The sequence below is a fragment of the Lichenostomus cassidix genome, chromosome 1Aa (assembly GCF_008360975.1).
Source record: "Lichenostomus cassidix isolate B80296 chromosome 1Aa, HeHo_3.0, whole genome shotgun sequence".
NCBI lineage: Eukaryota > Metazoa > Chordata > Aves > Passeriformes > Meliphagidae > Lichenostomus > Lichenostomus cassidix.
The window spans coordinates 56,958,696-56,970,072 of record NC_139480.1 but is presented as its reverse complement, the minus strand read 5'-3'; the positions used below and the strand labels follow the sequence as shown (position 1 = coordinate 56,970,072).

The 11,377-nt window shown below is 40.8% G+C and overlaps 1 long non-coding RNA gene across 6 annotated transcripts in view; it reads left to right on the top strand.

The window, feature by feature from the left end:
- Positions 1–2,656: 2,656 nt before the first annotated feature.
- Positions 2,657–11,377, top strand: part of LOC146443956 (uncharacterized) — a 92,704-nt gene continuing 83,983 nt past the window's right edge. For all 6 annotated transcript variants that reach the window (XR_014849384.1, XR_014849388.1, XR_014849382.1 and 3 more), the window contains exons 1-4: positions 2,657–2,872; positions 7,216–7,582; positions 7,677–8,598; positions 9,647–9,823. This is a non-coding gene — a long non-coding RNA (uncharacterized LOC146443956). The remainder of the gene's footprint in view (positions 2,873–7,215; positions 7,583–7,676; positions 8,599–9,646; positions 9,824–11,377) is intronic.

Sequence of the window (11,377 nt, the reverse complement as noted above, 5' to 3'; positions counted from 1 at the left end):
CAGCCTTTAACTCTCTGGAATATCCCACTGTAGAATGACATGTCTGTCATGGTAAGAGGTGCATCTGAGCAGGCATCAAGTTTGGCCTCTCCTGAGAATTTCAGGGGTTGGGTTGCACTCTTTCTCCTGGAATATCTCCCCTTTTCCACCATGCAGGACTCTTTTCTCAGTCATCACCTCTGGAAGTTTAAAATGCCTAATGATAACAAATTTCTTCCAACCTCCTTCTGCAGAAAATAGAAAAAAATTGTCTTGTCATATAATGAATGAATTGGCAGAATTCTTTGCCCATGTTGAATGTTCTGTACAGAAGCTCTTTTCTGTATATATATTTTTCTCCATGGAATTGAAAGCTGAGGTAGTTTTGTGAGCCAACCCTTTACGAACCTGGGTGAATCAAAGTGGATTTTGTGGTTCAAAGGGAGACCCTGTGAAACTTAAGGTATCCATGGGCTTTTGACTACAAACCAGAGAAACTGCAGCAGTTTTCATTTTGATTGCTATGGCTCAAATTGCCATCAGAGATTTCTCTCTCTTGGAAGATTTTGTTCAAACCATTTCTCCCCTTACGCTGTTTGAGTGATAGCATGATATGTTCTGATCAGGCTACTGAGGCTGCAAGATAACAAATGTATGTTTGCAGAAATTGTCATTGTTGGTTTAGCTTTTTTCTTTTGTCTGAAGGCATGTGGCGTTTTTGTCAAAATGAACTCTTAAACAGCCTCTGTTAAGAAGGCTTTAGTGTTCTTCAAATACTAGAGCTAATCTTTGAATAATAATGTATGTAAACTTCAATTCAAAAACCTACTGGAAGTAGTGGAAAACTGACAAAAAGTGGTCATGGAAACCACTAACACCTAGATATGGGTGAGAAAATAAGCTTTCATTCAGAGACCACAATTATTTGCAAAGAATCTGTAAGCTTCCGAAACATTTTTCTACTCAGTTCTGATGGTAGGGCTGCTTTTAATTTTCATAAATGTATGTATGGATTCAGACACGAACACAGATGAGGATCATTGTGCTTTGTGCTGGATGAATAAAAAAAATTCTGGAACATGAAATTGCTGAGAATCAAAGAAAGATTAAGATGAGGATTTTGTTGGCCTCGTGCTTGATTATAGATTTTTCACTTTTGATAAAATATGTTTAATTCTTGTTGACTGAGCATAGGAGAGGAAAATATGTATATGAAATAAATGTATGGGCATGATGTGGAAAAGAGAGAAAATATCTGACAAGCCTGGCTAATCAGGAAATAAAATGGCAGCTGAAATTAGGAAGAAGAAAGGAGGGCTGTGTTTGTAGCCTGTATTTTAGATACTCTTCTTCTGAGTTTGTCTTGCTAAATATAACTCATCAGTTACTCAACATTCCTAGAAAACTTGTAGTATGTATCTAAATATGGATTTATACTGCAATTGTTTTTAATGCAGATGTTTCAGTTATCTAAACATTGTGTCGTACAATGATAGGTCTGTGTCGTTTAGGTGAACTTTAAAAAATGCCACCTTCTCTACCTTTACCGAGCTCTTTCATGGCAGATATCTAAGTGTTACAATATTCTTTGGAATGCATCGGACTGACATTATTACACAGAAGACTCACACTACCTTCTCAAAGGCCTGTTCCTGCCACTGTCCCCTGTCCAGTGCAGATATTTTGAATGATGCTGTGCTGCTTTGCTCACTGAGGCTCAGCCTTTCCAATGGGGGATTTTTTACTGTTCCATGCTTGCTCATGGCTAGGAATAGTGATGCAATAACCTTATATCTTAATTAACCAGCATTCATGATGCAGAGTTTAGGCTGACACTCTGCTCTCGTGTCAGTGCTGTGTGACTCAGTAAAAATCCCAATACAACAGTGAAAAATCTTAATTGGCAAAATGATCACTCTTGGTTTAGCATGACAAGCCCTGGAGACAGAGCTAATGAATAAAGATGCAGACCCCTATATACATGGGGAGAGTTGCCACTGACTTGTTTTAATGATTTTATAGAAAAGTAGGGTTTCTTCTACATTATAAGTTTCCCAATGAAACTTCATATTGAATAAGAATGACATAACTGGGCCAGACCCATCCAGTCCTGCGTGTTGTCTCTGATATCAACAGCAGTGGCAATAAATGACAGCACAGAAGAACAGGGCAAAGTTATAGCTCCTGAGTCTTGGTATCAAAAGCAAAGTGTCTGGCAGGTGGCACAGCAGCTCTGGGTTCATCCTGCCTATTGGCACCAGGGTGTGTTTGTCATTGACTGCAAAGTGCTGCACTTCTGTGTGCATTGCCATGGCTCAGACTGCAGTGCTGCTGTCCTTCACTTGGGCACAAGGTAAAACCCTCACCCAGAGAAGTCAAATACAATTCCTTGTGTGTCTGAAACTGCAATTGTGGCTTTTTATTGAAATGCTAAGGGCCTGCATTGACCCTGTGGTAGAAATCAATCCTACAAAAGCTCAGTTGACTACTCTGCCTTGTTCTGTTGGTACCAGATAGCACAATTAAAAGTTTAGTAAGGATTTCAGACAGGTAGTCCACACTATTCATTTTACATGAATGATTATGTACTCATGTCTGTTTAGTTATTCATTACCTTGCCCTTTGGTACAATTGCTGGCTGAAGACTAATTCATTCCTATTTTTATTAAAGCAAGTAGTGCTGTAATGATGAGCAACAGACTAAATCCATGGTGGAAGAGAATTACAGCTGGAGCCAGAGGGGTTTAGAAGATCAACATAACATTTTTGATGGAAGGAAATGGTAGTTTGATAAAATATGAAACAGGATTAATGCTGTAGATGATCTTAAAATACTGACTAGCAAAGAGCAGAGTGGCAATTGCATATACATATATAGCTGGACTGGCTGATGGTGAGTGCTTGTGTTTAAAGAGATGATCAAAACGTTATAAAAGACTGTAAGTATGGATTGCTTGTGTTTGTATAGTTTAAGGTGAATGTCAGCTCACCAGAGAAACAAACAAAACTAAAGTATTTCTCCCATTCTATGAAAATTCAACGAGCTGGTTTTGGAAATTGAAATTTATGGTAGTAAATTTTCCAGTGTGTAACTATGGTGCTGTAATTTCTGGGGCAGCCTCAGTAGTCTCTCAGGTAGGTTTTCCATTGCAAGGCAAGCTGTCTCTCTCTGTTCCAGGGCCCACCATGCACCAGGGGTGTCCATGTGGCAGGACAAGTTTTCCTTCTGAGAGCATCCTCTACCTGCTCAGCTCTCGTAGCGCTGCACTGAGCTCCACAAACAGCAGAGCATTTCTCTGTTGTCATGTTCTTGGAGAACTGCTAGCCATGGGCTGCTGCTGGGCAATGCAGTTTGCCTACAGCAGATTTTCCCAGACCTGTGAGGGCAATAAACTATATTTTTCTCCAAGACCTTGCTCATTAACTCTAACAATGCTCATTTTTTTGAAAATAAACTCCAGCAAGCATATCACATGTGTCTTAGTCCAACTGAGATGTGCAATAGGTTGTTGCCATAGCCTTTTGCGCTAACGTTTTCATTTAATTCACAGTAATACTGAACAAAACTAAGGTGATGCTGAGATTTGCTTGCAACAGTCAGTGTCAACAGTATGGTGTTATTAGAATGGTTTGACACTAAATTGCCATTCATCTTCTGCTATTCAGTTTTAGGCTATGTACACTGAAATGTCATTTCCAATGTTCACTTTCATGAGTTTTGATGATTAAAAAAAACCCCTATTTAATGCATTTTTAATAATATTGTGGCATATTTTCCAAGTATGTTAGTTTAATTTTGTTAGAAATTGATCAATTTTTATTGCATATTTTAACACCAGTAGTACCTAGATTTGTGCTATAGATATTTCATAATTGCTATGCTTTAGTTCTGTAAATGATTATATTTCTTGTAGGCATATCAAGTAATCATATGCCCACAGGCATTAAGTTTTGGTGTGCTTTAATCAAAAACTGCTTTCACCAGGTGCAGGTTTTTTTGGTGCTAAATTTGCAGTGGAAGGACAGAAGCCTTTGGTGCTGGTTTGAGTACAGGTTGGGATGTGGTGAGACTTGTCTTAGCTTCTGTGAGAGATTTTTGACCACCCTTCCAGAGAACTCAGCATCCTGCACAGCTGAACTTTGGCTCTACATAAAGAAAATTGATACTTGAGAAAGAAACTGGAGATTAAAGACCTGCTGCAGCAGCACACTGAAGGACTTGTTTAAGTTTCAGCTGACAGGCAGTTCTTTTGAAATCTGAAGATTAAACCAGTGGAGTGAGCAGCAGACTCTCATTGACTTTGGTGAGCCAGGATTCAATCTAGTTTCCTAATTCAATGGTCCTGTTCTTCAGCAAAAGCATTAGAGAGATAAATGTTCAGTAATTGCTTTGAGTATTTTCAGTGAAATCTATTTACTTAGGATAACACATTTCATGACAGTGCAATAACTACTTTTGTGGTTTCAAACTGTGCAAGAGATGAGCATGAAGGTGTGGTAGCATGTTTGTGGACTTTTCTCTCAGGATAATGATTTTGGACTCTGTTTCTGGGGTGAATAATTTCCTTCATTTCCTGTATCAGACTGTCAAAATCAAAGTTGACAAAAGGTGTTTAAAATACTTCTGCACAGTCAGCTCTTAAAAGAACATTTTAGTCTTCTATATTCAGACCTGAATATAATTATTTAGAAGATAAAAGCCTGGGGAAGAAAGATCTTTCTCTTGTGAAAAATTTTCCCATTATTCCTCTTGATCTAATTTGCCTATAGCAAAACTCCTCTATATTTTCCATTAAGAGGAAGAAAAAGGACTTTATTTTTCTGCTTCAGGGAGAAAAAATAATTTGGCAGCCTCCATTCAAATAAATCAATAATTGTTTTTACTACTTTTGCACTGAGAATTACTTTATGTTTTCAAAATTAATCCTAAAGATTTGAGCAGGTTTTCTGAATGAGGTGAACTGTGTGTTTTAAGCAGAAAAATAGAATAAAAAAATCGAACCCAAAAGTTGCCTGAACAAGTCCTGCTGCCACAAAAGAAAGATCACCTTGTTACTGAAATGTGGGTCACAGCAGGATATGCTTCATATGTTTAATTGAATCTTTTTATGAATGGCAGACTTTCACACATTTCTTATTAAAGGAAACGTAGTGTTTTCATTTATTAGGCGGTAGGAGCAAGGTTGAATTAAAGAGATTATAGGTATGATTTATTCACCACCAGCTGCCAGTGCTTCCAACCTGCGAGATGATACCTTCTGAGAGGGATTTCTCAGGGCAGGAAAGCTGGGATTCATTTGATGCCCTGGGGTAATGTCCTCTTCAAGGACATGCTCTCCTGCTCCACAGAAATCTCCCCTCAAGGACCAGCTGGAGGGTGGAAATGCCATTTGAATACCTCTCTGGGAATACAGCATTTGAAGGGTGGCTTCTCCTTTTCCGTGTCCATACAAAGCAAGGAAGTACAGCACAGAGACATGGAGTGACCACCAGCAGCTCAGCTGAGTGTTCCATGCAGAATTACAGTTATTACAGAATTATTACCTGACATTTCCAAGCAGAAATGTTGGCTGTGACTCAGCCTAGCTCCTGCTTCCCATGCTAGCTCACACGGGGAGCCCTCCTGGTGCCTCTGCCCTGCGCTGAGTTGGCTTCCCATTTGGAACTCCGTTTGGTTTCACAGTTCCCATGGACCCAGAGGGAAGGCAAGGCCCAAGCAAGACTGGGAAAGATGCAAAAGCAATGCAGTGCTGCTGTTTACTGCTCCAGCATTCCCCAGGGATGGGGAAGGACCATGACGTTGAGTCCTGTCTGTACTGGTACACAATTGCGTGGGCATGTTTTCAGTTGATTTAGATGTATTCCCTCTGGTGGTAGGGCAACTTCCTGAAAGGAAATAGCATCTGATTTGGACAGATGTCTGTCATTATAATTATAAGTTTTCAGGTGGTTAATGACAGCAAAAATGGTCAGAGTCAACATATTTAGGCTGCCTCCCATGTGTGTTCTAAATCAGGCTGAGCCCTTGCACAGAAATGTGAAATAAATAAGCACATCCTCCCTGGGGCCTCATGCACACACAGATAGGAAACAATTTTTATTAAGGGAAAGTAAACTATATTTGATATTGCCAAAAACTGAATTCATACAAAATTAAAGAATAAAATGCATGTATCCTCCTCTGTAGCACCCTCTGTAGTATGTGTGAGCTATTTCCTTTCCAGTGGCACCCAGATTTGGGCCACAGTTTCCATCCTCTGCTCCTGATTTGAAGCAATAACAGTAACCACAGAAAGGTCTTACAAGGTTTTGGTTGGTTTTTTTCGTTGTTGGCTTTTTTTTGTTTGTTTGTTTTTTGTTTGGTTGGTTTCTTTTTTCTTTTTTTTTTGTTTTTTGTTTTTTGTTAGTTAGTTTGTTTTTTGTGTGGGTTTTTTGTTTGTTCCTTGGTTTTTTTAGTTCCCCTCAAAAGGACTAGAACCAACTCAGCCAAAGATTGAGGGGCTTGGTTTTAAGATCTCAGCTCTGCTGCTCTCTTGTTTTATCTCTCTCCACAAGGTCCTCAGCTGGTGCAATTTCTTATCATGGAATAATCTGTTCTGTGTCTTGCAGGGGAAGCATAATCTTTGTTGTGTCTGTTAGCCAAGTCTTCAGCAGGGAGAGAGAAGAATATTTGAGGCTCTGGAGCAAATTAATTGCTTGGATTTCTTGCTTGCTTGAGAGTATTTTCTTCTCCCCAAACATCATTCAAAGCAAGCACTTTTCCCTCTCCAAGCCCCTCTCATTACCCAGGAGTCCCTTTCAATTCTATATTCATATTAGTCAAGATTTATGCAACTTTCCAAGTGTTACAGCAGAAGGAAGAATTCTTTGCCAGCTATAAATCTGGGATGTGGACATACATGATGGTAATAGCCCATCACGTAGCTAATTAGTAGGTGATTATTTTAACGTGGAAGGAAAACATACTGTAAAAACCTTTTGTATTCCACTTGTCCTCACCATGCACTAATCCTGACCTAAGTTATTTCCATATATTTTTTTTCCTTTCTCTTTTGAGATTTTAGGAAGGTTTTATCCTAGGGTTGCTAAGCCTCCTTTAATGCTTTTCCGTATCTTATTTCAAAATGTGACCTGACACAAGATTCAGTTCATCAGTTAACAATTAACAAACAGGCTTCTTTCCAATCATAAATAGGTAACCTCTATAAATGATGTTTATTCTGATCTCTCTTACAGAGGAATCATTTATGCAAGCTCTGCTAACCTTGACACGGAGTTCAGATTGCCTGCAATTACCTGCAAAGTTTGAATTAACACAATAGAAGCCTTTTTCACTTGACAAGTGAATTTTTTTGGAGTTCAGGGTTACTCGTCAGCCTCACCTACAGAAGGCTGAATGATTTTGGTGTTTTGTGTCCTGCTTTCTCACCACATCTTAAAAGCTCAAGCAGCACTGGCTCTCATCCTGCTAGAGAGGATTTGGGTAGGCTGAGCATCAGGTCACTGATGAAAATCCACAGCTGCCAACCCATGAGCAGGCAAATTGCCTGTGTCCTACACCCAACCTCTCTTATTGCCATGGTTGAAATATGTCTTGCAACAGGTAAGAAGTCTCCCCAGTTATGGAGCATCTACAGGAAAAGGTATTTCCTGTGTACTCATCCGTTGAAAAATTGATGTCTCTGTGTTTGTGACAGAGAAAGGGGCTTGGAGGTTTTTTTCCTGCTGGAGTTGAGCAATGGAGTTTTCTGTTTTGATAAAAATTCAGAGGTTTTGAAATGGCACCTGCGTGCAGCTGAGATGACCTGTCTGTTTTTGAAGACCTCCTCCTTCAGCCACCCCTCTACCTTTGGGAATAAAAGGCAAAGGAGAAGCTATGTGGGGAGGCTCCTTCTTCGAGGATCACCAGGTCCATAGCCTTCTGCCAAGGCATCTGGCAGAGCCTACGCTGATCCACAGTGAAGCCTGGGGTGCCAGATCACTTTGGGAGGCAGCACTGAAGCCAACCTGTGGAGAAGCTGAAGGCAGGTCTGTGGCTGCTTACAGGATTTCAGCTCCCTGTCACATGGTGAGGAAGACTTTGGGGATTAAGGGTAAGGAAGGAATCAACTTTCAAGCTGATTTCTCTGTGAACTAATTCATTCCAGGGGAACATTTCAGTGAGAGCCATTTCCCAGTGGAAAAATGTAGTGCTGGAACATCATCCAGGCAGCTTGGATTCCTGTTTTATTTAGGACTTGAGCACTCCAGTCCTCATTCTTCAGTTCCTTAAATTTCATCCAGGCATTTACACCTGTTGGGAGTGGGTTTAACGGGCTTTGCTTTTTTGTTTTTATGCCTTTCTTTGTATTTTCCCCCAATATAAATAATAGTAGAACAGTAAAAGCAATGGAATAAATGCCTAGGAGGGATGGGATGCAATGGAAACCAAGGTGTGATTTATTTTCAAAAGTCAAGATCTATTCAATCTTCTGTCTGTCTGGTTTCTAGATTCTATTCACTTGTTAGGGGAACAAAGTATGTTGGAATAAAGTATGTTGGATTTTTGAAAATCCATCCCAGAGAGGAAAATCAAGGATTGCACCTGCTGACAGATGGTTTGGTTTGCAGGTACCTATGGTGAGTACCATGTGCCAAGAGTTGTGATGGGTTTGTTCAAAAGCTTGAGATGTCAGGAGGGAATGGCAGGACAGCCTGAGTTGTGCAGTCAGCTGAACTCAGCTGATCAGGCTAATGCAGGAGAGCAGTTACCCTCCTCTCTCTGTCCTCAGGTGCTCTGAAATTTAAGGAAGGTTTTCTGTCATCTTAGGAAGCTCATGCTCTGATTCTCCACCGTGCAAAAATCGAGCCGAACATGCCAATTTAGAATAATTAGAGATTTTTTAGCAGCAACTTGTGGCTCTGGCCACACATCCTCTACTAACAGTTATGTCAAAACTGCTCCCATGGCTGGTTGGTGATACATTTCCAGAGCTGTTCCTGGGAGCTTAGGCAGTTTGCATCCTCTTATTTGTGACAGGAAATTAACTGGGCCTTCATTTCTCCCTGAAATGCAGCTGAAGTGATATAATTAGCATTTTAAACAAGGTAGTGCTTCAACAAAATTGTTTCGGTTAAGATGACCCTGTGCAAGGGGATCAGTTTATGTTTTATGCGCTCATGGCTGCTTGCCTCACCTGAAGGGCTGAGGTCTGCAGTTGTTAAGACTTCTGGTGGAGTTCAGAGACCTCTTCAAATGGAAGTGGGTCATGTCAAGTCATCTTGAAAATAATAAAATTTGAATAACCAGCGGCAAGGACTGCTCTGCTCAGGGAAAGGGTGCACTCTCCAGGTCATTCTAACACAGCATAAATAATTCAATGCCACAATTGGTGCCCAGAAGTGCAGCAGCAGTGATAAGGTACATCAAAATCCCAGATCCTGTAGACTGATGGGAGTCCCTAGAATCCTGCTCTCTGTAAAACACAGAGCTCTGCAAAAGCATCTTGCTCATTTCCTCAGCAATAGTTGATAGAGCTGTTCTCTGCCTTTGTCCAGGCCTGCTGAAATACATGACAGTGCCCCATCCCCAGCCGTGTGCTCAGAGGATGAGGTGCAGCTTGCTCCTGTCCTGACCAAAGCAATGTTCCTACATCCTTCAGTTCACGTGGTTTTGTCTCCATGTCAGAATCATGGCAATCAGAAGGGATATCACACAGACTGAACAGAAGTGTTTTTGTGAAGTGGTAGTAGTGCCTGTGGAATGGAAGGAGGACTCAAAGGAAAGGAATTAAGCAAAGAGCAATGGGAAAAAAAAACAGGAAAGATGTTTTCCACTGAAATTGAATCAGCAGATAAACCTTCTGTAAGTTAGTCTATATGTTTGTAGTGTTCATAGTAAGACAATGCTGAGATAAAACTGTAATAGGGTAATTTAGCTCCAAGCTGAATTTGGAGCAGTTGGTGTACACATGGGTTGCTTTAGGAGAGACCTACAGAATGGAGAGATTTTGACATATGCACCACCTTCTTCTTGACTCCAAAGCAAGTTAAGTAGCCAGTTGAAAGTTGTGAGGTGTCTGAATGTACCAGCTGGTCGTGAGATGAATGGTTGTTGAAAGGAAGTTGAGATGTGTTCATGCCTAATCAGAACACTGCCAGCTGTGCCTGTAGGGCTGAGGTTTACTGAGGCCCAAGAACATGTGGTGCTCATAAAGCCTTTGAGCACAGAGAGGGGTTTTGGTTGATGAGAAGAATGCATTGCTCATGTGGCTTTAAGGCAGATGGCAAGAAGTGTGATGGTAGAAAAGCTCCTCTGGGAGTCCCTGGCTAACGGAATTGTGTCAGAGTTGGTTTCTGAACACTGCAGGCCATGTTAGCTGCAGGAACTTTCTGCCCAATAAATTGTTTCCTCAGGCAAACTGTATCTGAACAAAATAGACTTTTGAGGTAGCTTGTTTTTGTCCTGCCTTGATGAGATAGCTGGCATGGATATCCACAGAAACACATAATGGCTCTGACGTTATTTTCCGCAAGGGATAATTGGGACTGAAACACTGGGCCTGGAACAGAAAACCTTAGCCTTTTCTCCAGCTTGTTCAAGAAAGTGGTTGTGATTAAAATAATGAATGAAGGAAAAGGACTTGGACTTCCATTGTTAAAATGTTCTGTATTTCACCAGACTCATTATTGCATTGAGCTTCAAATCCTGCTGCTGCTGGATTGCAAATAGTAGACCTTTCACTAGTTGTAGGCAGTCCTGGGTCTCTGGGGCTTTGATAAGCAGAGAGGAAAGTCTAAAAGTTCAGCATCTGAGGAAAGAAGCCCGGATTCCTTTTCTGGTGAAAAATAGCAATGAAGTAGCCTTGTTCCTGTGTTTGCACCAGGTCGTGGAAGTCACACAATATTCCTCTTGTGCAGCATCATTTTGCCTGTCCGTCCTCTCAACCTGACTCTTGCAGCTCCCTGGCCCAAACCCCAGCTCTTCAGCAGGAGCAGAATGCTGCAGTCTGCCCAAGTATGTGTGTGTCAGGAATCATGAGTGTCAACCTCGTTCTCTCACAATTATGTTGACTCCCATCTGCTTTAGAATCCAGCTCGAAGCGCCCTGCTCTGTTTAAAACTCTGTTTGACAATGTAGATATTAGCACAAAGGTGCTGTTCATCTTTCTCTTGAAAACAACATACAAAGAGAAGAAAGAATTTTGTTGAAATATATTAGTGGATATTGCAAGCTGGAGCTGGTTTCAGCCACTGTGTTCTCTATGCATCTGACAAAAACAGAGCTTGGTTTATCTATTACAGAAAACTCCTGTGATCAAAATGTACTTCAGCTGCTGGAAACCATTGTAATTTTCTTATTGCTCATTATTTACACCAGGAGAATGAGTCCTAATTAATTTTTCTTGGGTACTTACTG